A 12,725-nucleotide genomic window follows, 5' to 3' on the forward strand; every position below is an offset into this window, starting at 1 on the left:
GATGTTCTCTACAATATCATGATATTCATGGTATTGTAGAGAACATCAATGATGTTCTCTACAGGTTACTAAGAAAACCACAATAAAGTAAAAGAATAACATTTAAAGTAAAAGAATAATGTTTGTAAAATCCACCTAAAAGATAAGAAGGCCATCTGTTAATTTGAGGTTGCATGTTCAGCAAGGAGATTAGGCTTACCTTTACCTTCCTCAAGAGTCTGATAGGACAATTCATACTTTTCTAGACCCTGCTCAGCCTCATGAGTAATGTGTAACGTTTCAGTAGGCAGCACCACACATCATCAATCATGTTGAAGTCAGATTTGTACAGCACACTGAAGAACTGAGAAAAACCATGGTAAACTTGTCCTGGGTTGCAGTGTATTCTATTACCATCCTCAGGAGCCGTTGAAACCAGGTGGGGCAGTGTTTTCCTTGCCTCCTCCCCCCAGACTATCTTTCTGTTAATTGCCCATCATTGTCCTGCCTCATGACTCAGAGATAACTCCCTCCAGACTATCTTCTGTTAATGAGCCTAATCAGCACTTGGCCTCATGACTCATTACTCCATTGTGAGATGCTCCACCCAGAGGGAGGAACCAAGCATCCCATCGTGGATATAATCTGGGACTCTGACCACCAGAGACAACCCTTCCCACTGGATTTCCAGAGGACAGGAGCTACACAGCCACCACTGGACCTTCTGAGGAAGAGCAGGCCCTTTCTACAGGATCACTGCTTCAACAGAACCACATCCATCACTTCAGGAAGACTGCAACCATCATCTTATCAGACTGCTACCGCCACCCTGACTAACAGGGTGTCAGGTTTTATCCTGACTCTGTCAGTTTAATCCAGTGTTTTCTACCTTTTTTTTTTAATTGCCCTATTAAATTGTTATTCTGACTTGGTTCCTCCCACTGGTTTGTTTTCAAACTAGTACAAAACTATACTCATAGATCATTCTGTATTTAGTTGTTTGGGAGACTATATATATGAGATCTCATTCTCAAAATTGTTTATTTAGTACACGGTAAATTATGGCTTTACCACTTCCACAATATTTTCTTTTGAGAAATAAAAGGTCAATTTAGCAACCTTATTAAGGAAAAATAGCATAGACTTTCTGGATTTTTTTTGATTACTCTTGTTAATGTCAGGTTCAAAATGGGTTGCATTCATAATTAGCTCTTACTGACTAAAAAATCTGGTTCAAGAAGGAAGAAACTGAAAGGCTATTCAATCCAAATTTTTTGTTAAATCACCCTTCCATCCCTAGAAAAAATAAAACAGCTTATTTTTATAGACCATACTGTGTAGCAAGTGATGGGTTTTTAAGCACTGTGTGTACTGTGTGCACTGCGCGCTTCAATATTTGTGATATAGTGAGCTGCCACTTGATAATGCTTATGGGCTTTATTGCTGGGTGACATCTTGGAGAGATCACCACCTAGGGTGAACAGTCTAGATGTAGAATAACATAATCAAAATATTTGCTTTTAATTAGGGTTTTCCATCCACTTAGCATCTGTTGTAGTCACGAGGTTTAGTTTAGCAGGCTGCAGCTTTCCTGAGAGCTCAGCGGGGATGCTTGGGGCAGTGCAACAATTATCACCCTCCCGTAGTCCATTTCGGACAGCCCCGCAGTTCTTGCTCTGGCAGCTAGCAGTGCTACAACCAGTGATGGCAAAGGAGGCAGAGAAGGGCCTCCCATGAGGGTTTGAGAGGACTTTAACTGCATCTTGTCCCTGTGACCCCCAGAGGCAGAGAGACCTCGTGATCCGGGCGCAGGGAGGATTTCTCAGGGGCGGTACATGGGCAGAGTTGGGGCACAGGAACAATAGGGAGAGCCCGAGGAAGTGCCCAGGACTAGGGCAAGGAACAGGGTGGGGAACAATCTGGGGTAGGAAAAAACAGTGGGTAAACAGATCCCCACAAGCATCTTACAAAAAAAGAAGGAATCCTTACTGACAAGGAGAAAGAAAGAAGTGCACAAGACATGGACCATTTACACAGTCAGTGATGCAGAGTATATGTAAAGAGGTTATATTTTCTGAGTCCCAGGGGTCTTCTTGTTAAACTGCTCTTCAGTCATCCTGAAAACTGGTAGCAAATCTAATTATTAATGGAAGCAATTAGAATCTGCATTATAAAAGTGTAAACAGATCCTATTATAAATCCAGCTCTTTTTTTCAGAATTGCATGGAGATTTCAAGTAGACTTACCAGCCAGAACAGATGAAAATTTGCTAATTTCTAAATGTATATATGAGAAATTAGATACAAAATAATTTATTAAACAAATAATTCTAGTTATATAATTATTCTGTGATTAGTTCCACTACATAGTTACACAAGATTCAAAAAACATATGAAGTTGCTTATTACTTACATGTTCTATTGGAAAGCAATGCTCCACCCCAGGATTTATTTTCTTACCTAAATTAAACCATGATATTTTCCTTTTTTAAATGCATGTGTGTAACATTGCTCTTCTGTATAAGAAGAAGTTGACCCTTCCCTTCTTTGGTGCTTTGTGATAGAGCATAGGAGATAGTTTGAATGGATAATAAAGTCCTTCTGCAAAATAACTGAGTCAAAGAATTCCAGGCGCTGCAATATTTAGGCAAGAACTGTGTAACCGTTACTGAATACAGCAAGTCTTTATGTCTTCATGAAGATAAAATAAGAAATAAAACATACACAATTTAAGTGTCTCAACTACATTAATCATACACAGCAATGCATTAACATAATCAGTAATGTATTATTTATACATATGATAATTTTTCTTATTTTTCTTGCACAAGTTCTATGCAGAATAGGAACATGGCGCTATGTAAATTTGATTTCATCTTTTTGGGTTTTTGTCCAGGCATTCACAAACTGGCCCTTGGGCTGCACTATAAATGGGGAGAAAAAAAACCCTAATGGGACTAAAGTTAAAACATTGTCTGGTTTTAGTTTCTCTTCTTTGCTTTCAAGTGAACTTCATATCACAATTTTATGGCAGCTATAATTAAAAAGTCTGTATACATATATGAACAATGAATCACTAAACACCTTAGAGTCACTAAAACCAAAAGAAGCTTTTCACAGCAGTGCTAAGGCCTTTTCAAAAGCCTGGAAGAATATAAGCAGAATGATGCTTTGTTTCTGCTTTATATGGATAAGAGAGCTCTGACTCCTTGTGAGGATATAGGAACCCCATATTTATATCAGTCATGAACTCAAAATGTTCCTTCTCTTGTGTTTTTAGAAAATAATCTATTCCCTATATTAACTTGTCCAAAAATCAGCCAAAGAAATATTCAGAAGCCAAGGCATGCGTGATGGCATGGGAAGGAATATGGAGAACCAAAAGGGTTGAAGCCAGTCCTCATCAAGTGTAATAAAGTCTCTCAGTTCATCTTAAATCCAAAGGCTAATCCTCCTCGTCTAAGAAGAAAGTCACAGAAAATAAATGGGGAGGTGGAAGGATAAAGGCAATATGGCTGGCTCCAGCTGGGCTTAACGCTTTGCAGATCGGAAGCTTTGAAAAATGTTTTTCCTTTTGTAGTAGACCAAGTTTGCCATGCCATAAAAAAGCTCATTCTGCAAGAAGAAGCTTTTTAAAGAGTGCAAGATGAACAAACGGATTGAAGAAGAAATAAATAATTATGGTGGAAAACAGCAAATAAGAAGACCATGGCTCTCCCTTACTACATGCTTTGTCCTTGTAGCTACAAGCTTCATTCCCTCCCAGCAAATAATGAATTATAAATTACCTCAGTGAATAGAACATTCACCCTCATCTATATGCTAATATTAGGAAATAAATGTGCACAGAAATAAGTGCACATGTTTACAGCCATAATAATGAATTAAAAGCAAAAGAACTCTAAACCTACTTCTCCAAGTCTTAATGGTGTTGAACAAAATGACCCACCATGATTTATAGGGCTGGAAAATTAAAGTCTTGTCTATAATTCTCAGAAGACAGACAGAATGACTGAAACAGAATCTGTGATGTTAATCTTCCCTGTCAGGAGTATAACGCATGTCATAACACCTACATATAAATTTACTACTGGTTTGGGTTTTTTAATCTTTTTGTCTCCTTGCACTGCATGCTTATTTGGGGCAGATGTTCATTTCAAAACACTACAACATTTTGTCTAAGAATGTATGAAACTGAGTATTCCTTTCATCTCATAGCTTTTAAAATGTTCATACTAGCAATATTATTTTCAGAAAATATGGGCACTGTATGAATCCGCCACCTGTGAATAAACTTTTCTCAAAGACATTTCTTCTAAGTATTTCAAAAAATCATTTTTCTGCAAATAAAAACTGCACCCAACCTGTTGGTGTCTTCAATGTATCTTGAAAGATTCATTCTAACAATTCAAAGTTATGCTCACTGACTGCACAGGTAACCAGCATATGTCAGTACCTGCCTGCTAAATATGGCTTCACAAATAAAGCAATAAACACTTTACTGGATATGATGCTGGAATACTTTAATGTGATTTTTTTTTTTTTTTAAACTACTTTAGGTTTCTATTGGTTTTTCCCTTATGATGGTCTTTGATGCTCAGGCTAATGGCTGCTCCTAGCATGCAGATTTTCATGCCTTGGCAACAGTGAAATGCTTTTAAATGTTGAGTCCTTTTAACCCGAATTTCCTGGTATTTGAGTTCATGTACACTAGAGAAATCTTACACATTTTAAACCTGGGGTATCAATGTACATAACTTTCATGTGGTTTGGGTTTTTTGCTCTGCCAGTGTGCAATGCCAGTAATCACATTTAATGCCTTAGAAATCTGTAGTAAAATCTTTACAAAGTTAATGGCTACAAGATTGGATTTATATATTCTAATGAAAGTTTCATGTATCTGTGAACAAAAAGAAAACAGTACAGAAAGATTCAGATAATCTGTAAAGACTTAACTCATTGGAAAATAATAACTATTTATAATTCTTCCCCTATAAGAGCTATTGTATAAAATTAATTACTGTTAATTATGGTATCACAAACAAAAGACCCTAATTTTGTGCAGGAGCAGTTCCTTAACAGCAATATATGAAGTGTAATGAGACTCTTCTCTAAGGTCCTAAGCAGCAATGCTGTCAGTGAATATTATGTCAATACATGTTTTAGAAAATTAATTTGAACTACATAAAACATGTACAAAAACCTAGTGTTATCTATTGAAAGGGAAAAGCAGAGACTAAAATCTCTCTCTTGTTACTAGCCAGTGAGTATTCCTAGGAAACCACGTGTAAACTAGGAAAATACTGGAAATTGAAATGACCTTTAAATTAGGGAGAGTTTGGCATTTATATCCTGGTGATGACTTGCCTTTTTCATACCTTCTTCAGTTTAAAATCGCACAAGTACATCTCTCAGTCTGACAAGATTTATAACGTCGCTTGAAAAAAAAAGCTTTTCCACTGGTAATTCTTGTTAAGAATTAACATAACTTTTATATCCATCACATAAATAAAGATTTATAGTCTGATTAAAATCAGGCACAGCAATATCCTCCTTGCCATTCTTTGTAAAGATGCATAATGGGAATAAATTCTGATTTACAATATTAATTATTCTATGCCATAAAAAACAGTGTCTCTGCCTCACACACTGATATGGACTTTTCAATGAGAAATCTTTTCCTTTTTATTTATCACTTCTCAGCCAATCTACAGTGGAGATCTTTTAGGCTTTTGCTTCAGTTATAGAAGCAAAATAGAGCAGTATCATAGACACAGAGATGAAGAATCTGCTAAAATGACAAAAAACCCCCAAACCATAATATTTTAAAAGATGCAATCTGCTTTAGAAGGAAATAAAATCTGTTTTTTCACACCAGTTGGTTGATTAATGATACAGCTCAAAAGGATTAAAAACCACAATATTTAACAAGTAGCAAAGAAACCATAAAGTAAGTTGAAGAACAAGCAGATGGCGACTTCTATCATATTGTTTTAAAACTGAGAAACTGCACTTTAGATTCTAATGATCCCAAGGCTATATATACTATAATTGCCTTCCAGGCAAAGGAGCTCAGCATTTGGGTACAGGTTAATAGGTGGAAATACTAAGTTAAACAATTTGGGATTAATTTTTGTCTCAAAAATTATGACAGGTGGAGGTTTGACCTTGGCTGGATGCCAGGTGACCACCAAGCAGTTCTACAATTTCCTTTCCCAGCTGGCCAAGGGAGGGAATATAAGAGGGAAAACAACTTGTAAGTTAAGGCAGTTTACTAAAGCAAAAGCAAAATTTTGTGCATTTACAAGCAAAGAGGAGAAAAATGTTTATTCTCCACTTCCCACCTGCAAGTGGTGTTCTGCTACTTCCCAGGAAGCAGGGCTTCAGCACATGGAGCAATTGCTTCAAAAGACAAACGCTGTAAATAAAAAATGCTCCCCATTCCTCCTTCCTCCCTTAGCTTTTATATCTGAGCTGATGTCATGTGGTATGAAACATCCATCTGGTTAATTTGGGCCAGCTGGCCTAGCTGCGTCCCTCTCCCAGCACCTTGCCCACTCCCAGCTCCTTAGCAGGGGGGAAATTATTGAGAGACAGTGCTGATCCATCTCAACCAGCCCCAGCACAGCTTCCCTTATCAGTCACTCTCAGAGAGAAGACTAAGGGCTGGACGGGTGTTTGGGTTAACTGACTGTGGGTAACCCAATATTCCCAGCCTCTTTCAGTGACATCAAGGAAGGAGCAACTTATTTTCTTATTTTGCTTAGATGTTTATAATGTTCATTTAATGCTTAAGAGAGGGGGTGGCTGACTCTGTTCTAACAGTGAGAGGATAAATAAGAGCTCCATCTTCACAATATGTCTGTGTTGGTCTTGATTCCCACATTAGTCATGTATTCTCCTTCTTCAAACTGTCAAAGATACTGCACCAGAATATTGCCCGGTAGTACCAACTGTGAGGATAATTGGAGAGTATGAGAATTCCTTAACAAAGAAGACAAAGACGCACAGGTGTCATTGCTGTACTCCTGTATGATACCATGTACTCACAGCTGTGACTGAAAATCCATATGTCAAACACACATCTGTGACTTGTTAATGTCATCACCCCTTGTAATATTTTATGCTCATTGCACTTGGTTTGGGATTATAAAGAAGAGGAAGATTTGTTTACTTGTTAAGAGCTTTGTTTGTTTAGCTCAGGGCAAAATAGCTTTGCTTCTTTGTTGAGTAAGTGTGACAGCTCCTGAAAACAAAAAGCTTTTAAGCATTCCTACTAAGCAACCTTATCTGGGAGGCTAAATTAAAATTTACTTACAGTACAATAGGGTTTCAATGGGTTTTTAGCAATTCTCTTTGTACTTGCTCTGCCACTTTGAAGAAGAGTAATATGGGATATCTAACCATTAGAGAATAGTCTTTTGTTTGGTTGTTTTTTTGGTTCTTTTTCAGAAATTACATCCCTGTTAGGATATATGGCCTAACTCTGATACAGCAGTGTAAATTGTCTGAGTGAGCCCCATGGAGGCTGCAAATGCAAGGATGCTTTATTTTTCTTTTTTAGTAGATATGTATTTAGAAAAAAATAATAAAATCTTCCTAACTATGCTTCAAAAAGTATGTGTTTGTGAAGTAACAGACATACATCTGTAACAAGAACACTACTGAAACTTCACATTTAAAAGTATACTTGATAAGAATTTAAATTCAAGAGTAAGTACTACACTTATTTTGCACACTTTGCATTACAGACATGTTCATCTTTTCCTTCAATATAAAAGATGAATATTTAATCATAACAAGCCATTTTCATTAGTTACTTTAAACAACTTTGTTTATAATATCCGTATATTTTAAAAGACATTTTTAAATGGGACATGTCAGCTGATCAAATAGCTTTGCATATTTGGGTTAAATTAGTAATATTCTTGAGAAGAATATTGGATGTGCAACCTGAAGGGAGAATATAATCTCTTTATTCTGGTTTTCAGGGCAAGTAGTTTGGTCCTTTCCAAAGAGACTGAAAAGTTTATGCTGCTTGTATAATGAAAGTGTTACCAGTCAACCCCCTCTGTTCATTTTAGGAGTGCACTACATGCCTCCAGGGGATGGGATTTTGTGCCAGAGTGATGCAAGTACACGTTCACAATGTATTTGTATTAGCTGGCCAGTTAAAACCATGAAAACTTATGAACTCACAACTGTATCAGCACTATAATATTTGTAGCAGTCCATCTTGTCTGATTGAGTAGGCACCTTAAAAGCAAAGAAGAGAGAATAAAACTTCAGCATCACATATAAAGGCATAAGCTATGTAAGGGAAACTCTCCCAAGTAACAGAGTGTGGGCTTCTGTATAATGGAAGGCAAAAATACCTTTGTTATCTGCTCTGTGTTCAGGTATCAGAAAGAATTTTAAGCTGAAGGGCAGAATATTTTGCTCTGAAGATCTGTAGGGTAACAGGAAAGCTGTACAGGAATGATTTCTCCAAGACACCCTTCTGTTACTGGGGTGTGGAATGTGCAAAGAAACTCTGTGTGCTGTCTGATGCATCTGGAATATTGAGCTTCAAGAACAAGATGACAGCGGTCTGTATGTCTTCTCTAAACCCTTCCTTTTAGTTTGTGTATTTTGGCCTCTGATGGTGCCTGTTCATTCACGCAGGCTTATGCTCAAAAATATTACTTGTCTTTAGCAGAGTTCTATGCTATTTTCATATATTGGTGATTATTAGTGAAAGAAGAATTTGGTGTATCTAAGTTAATGCTCCAGTTGATGCCTTAATCCTGAGTTAGACTTTTTCTTAATCTATCAATTGTTCTTCTTTTTAAATTATTTTTATGCCAGATTTAAAAAATGCAACAAACAAATGGTTTTCACTAAGTAAAATTTAACCTTTATTCTGGAGCTTTTACGCAAACTTTCAAAATTTGCATAATTTCTACCTGATATTGATAAATTCAATATGAAACAGTCTTCATGATTGTTTGGTTTCCTAATTTAGAGATAGTCTGGTTTAGTGAGTGCGGCTTGAAAATATGGAGTTTTCTTTGGCAAACTTTTTAAAACCTTACTTCCTCTTCAATGTTGTCTGAGAAAAAACACCTGTTAACATTTTCCCTGTGACACCAGGACCTTTCAAAGAGATGGAAAGGTTTCACTTAAGTCTGCAATTTACATTATTTTTAAAATAACTTAAGTTGAAAACCCTGAAGAAAATTTTTTTTTTAACAACATTATTTATTCCTAGGGGTTTTGATGCCTAATTTCCTTTACAATTAATTAAATCAGAAAAAAAAATCAACCATCTATATGCATCAATTGTCCTTCCCAAACATAAGGACATGTGAAATTCATGGCCATCGAGTTACCAAAGACAGAATCCTTTCCAAAAATAAACAGCATTCATAGGAACCACTTGTATCTCCTTTATTTGATCTGTGTACAAATGTATGCATCTCAGACAAAGAATTTCCATCTGCTGAGCACATGAAATGAACAGTATTCTCTGGGGTTACATATACATCTTGCAGTTCTGAGGTAATAAAAATGCTCTGGAGAAGGAGGAATAGATAAGAGTAGAGCAGCTATTAAAACATACCTCCAAAAAAGTATGTTAGTGGAGTTTTGTTATTCTGACCTTAAAACATAACGAAAGAGTTTATTAAGGAAAAATGAGGTGACTAAATCTTAAATCTGATCCTAAAATAGATTCATTATGGAGCCAAATTCTAAGTGGTAATTTGAATTATGTGTCTTAATGTCATTCTAATTGGATTAATAGTAAGACTTCGATTAAACTGTCAAGATATTAATTAGCCTAACAAAACATTATTGATTTTGCATATAAGATGTGTCTCATTTGTCCTGATAAACCATACAGATTGCAGTGTAAAAACTGTTGAATATGGCCAAAATAACCTGTAACTTGGATGCATGAAATTGGTAAAGGCAAGTTTGTACCTTCTGCTTCTGTGTATTATTCAGTGTTCAAGTCTAAAAGATACATTTCCTATTTTCATGAGTTCTTACTTACATATTTTATAGCAGACACCAATGTTTCAGCATATTGCGCATGCCTTGAAGAAAAAGAAAGCTGTTCAAGAAGTAACACTAATGTGAATTCACATTTGCTGTCTACTACTGATTGAATTTTGTGTTCATTTTTCATAGTTATAGTAAAGCATGTGTGATTTCTATAGTTTTTAAATATAAGATTTTGGGTATCAAAATAGAAAAAGAAAATACGTCAGCCTTTGGACACATAAAGCATCTCTGTTCATTTGTTCCTATCACTACAAGTACTTCATCCCAAAGTATGGACATTTTTCCTCCAAAGTAATGTTTCCAACAGTTCCATTTAAAAATATCCTGTATTCTATAATTGGTTTTAGTAACAATGTTGATGGCATTTTGAATAATATTAAATAAAAGTTGCATTTCCATACAAATGGAAATTATTTTTAAACCTTCCCCACTAGTATATAATTTTCAATAACATGATTTGCTGTTAACTTCAATGATCATCATCCATGTAATTTTTAGCAACCCACTAATGTTAATTATGGATTAGGATTATATCCTACCTTTGGCAGGCTGAACAAAACATCAATTAGTTCAAAAGAAATTTTACTGTATTCTAGTGGTTGTTCATGAACTAGAAAGCCAGAAAATTGCTCAGAGCCACAGAGTGATGCTGTTCTGTATTTTTAATTATTGAATGTCCAGTTCATTTTTTAAAAAAGCCTTTTTAAGATGGAGATTTTCATATTTGTGATTTTCTTGGTCTATGGCAGTTTAAAATGCCAGAAAAATTGCTGTCCTTATTTTAGGTCATGTTTCAACTGAAATGAGAGTGGAAATAGGGTTGCTTGAGGAGGAAGCTTTCAAGAACTTTTAATTAACATTTTTATGCCCTAATAAACTAGCAAAGGAGTAAGTACTTTAAAAATCAGTTGATAAAAATGTAGTCTTTTCACCTTAACCTGTCATAAAAATTCACAAAAATAGGCTGATATTAAATTAAATATTGCTAGTAATCATCTCTCACCTTAAGATAAATTAACTTGAACATAATTCAATTTATGATAAAAAGCTTTAAAAACCTTCAATTTTTTCAATTGAAATTTAGAAGGTTTGCATAATTCCAGTAATTTTCATAACTTTCAAAATAAACTGCATTTTTTTCTACTTTTTGCTATAGAAAATAAACACGAAGATATTTTTAAGCTCTTATTAAAATCACACTTTTCAGACAGACTCCCAGTACCATACATCAGCAAATGGTTTTGCAGTCTCTTAGTTTGGATGGAGCATGCTTAATCTGAATCCAGGAAATCTGGAAAATTTGGAAATTACAGGGTAAAATTCTGCTCATTCTGCACAAGACAATATCCTTGATGAGTCACCTCGAGGACCAAAGTAGGCTCATCAGATCCTGCCTCAAAGTCACCTCATATGATCACAATAATAATTCATCACTCTTGTGTCGTGTTCAAGACACCAGCTGGTGCCAGGCCTCGGGAAGGAGAAACTGTAATAGGCAGTAGTGAAAAAAATTCAGAGGTGATACAGCTTCCTAATCTCATGTAGCTGTATCTGACATTTTCTGAATATTGGCTCTTTATTTTCCTTCTTTTTCTCTCTACCTCATAAAAATGCAGTAAGGCATGCTGTTAACTACAGCTACATATCTTCTGGTTGGCTTAGAGAATGAAAAAAGTGACTATTTTTGGATGAAAAATGCCATGGAAACACACTGAGTTATACTGATGTTGGGTTGCAAACATTGTGTATTTAGTTTTCATATATTTAAAATAATATATTCCCTTCACCCACACTAAATCAAATAATTTGTTAATATCTTTGGGTATTTTCACATTTTTTAATTGGAAATTACTAAGTAGGCAAGTGTTTATTTCACATTCATGTTCATGCTTTTGTGCAGCTCAGTGGCTGCATAGTTATGCTCTGCATAAATTCTACTTTCCACAAGAATTACTTTTGAGATGCTATCATAGTGAAGGAGAAACTGAGGGTCGGACAAAATTAAGACACTAAGCAGCCATGGAGCACTCAGGCTCTTTTACTGTCAAAGACAAAAGCCACTTCTGAAGTACATACATATCAGAGAGAAAATTAAATCATAATTCATATAACCTAGCCTTTTGCCCATACATATCTCTCACTTATTTATCTGTATCCATATATCTGTATAAGTGAAGTTAAAACACAATATCATATTTGAGTCATTGCTTTGATATTCTTTTATTGAAAAACACAGTTTAGCATGCATCATCCTTCAGTTCTGTTAATAGCACAGTTTTTATAGCACAATCTCAACTAAGAAGCTCCTGAAAACTTTTTAGAAAACTAAAACAAAGAATAAAAACCAGAAAAGTACTTTCAGAATCATAAACTCCGCAATCTGAACAGATCCAAAAGCATTAAAGCAGTTATTTCACTCTCCATGCAAGTGGGGGCATAATCGTCTCTGCAGGATCTGGGACTTACTGAATGTGCAAAGTTAACGCAAAGATTTAGGATTAATCTCAAGTAACAAGCAACTAGAACATCTTTATATATACTCCATGACAAAACTAACTAAAAACCACTAAGAACTACCACCTAACACGGGGAATAAAATTGAACTACTTCAAGATATCCTGTAGAAATTACTCCAATTGAAAGGCCACCTACTGAAAAAAAAAGAAGCATAATAAAAAAAAAATTCAAAAATCCTTCCTC

The sequence above is a fragment of the Corvus hawaiiensis genome, chromosome 26 (assembly GCF_020740725.1).
Source record: "Corvus hawaiiensis isolate bCorHaw1 chromosome 26, bCorHaw1.pri.cur, whole genome shotgun sequence".
Classification (NCBI taxonomy): domain Eukaryota; kingdom Metazoa; phylum Chordata; class Aves; order Passeriformes; family Corvidae; genus Corvus; species Corvus hawaiiensis.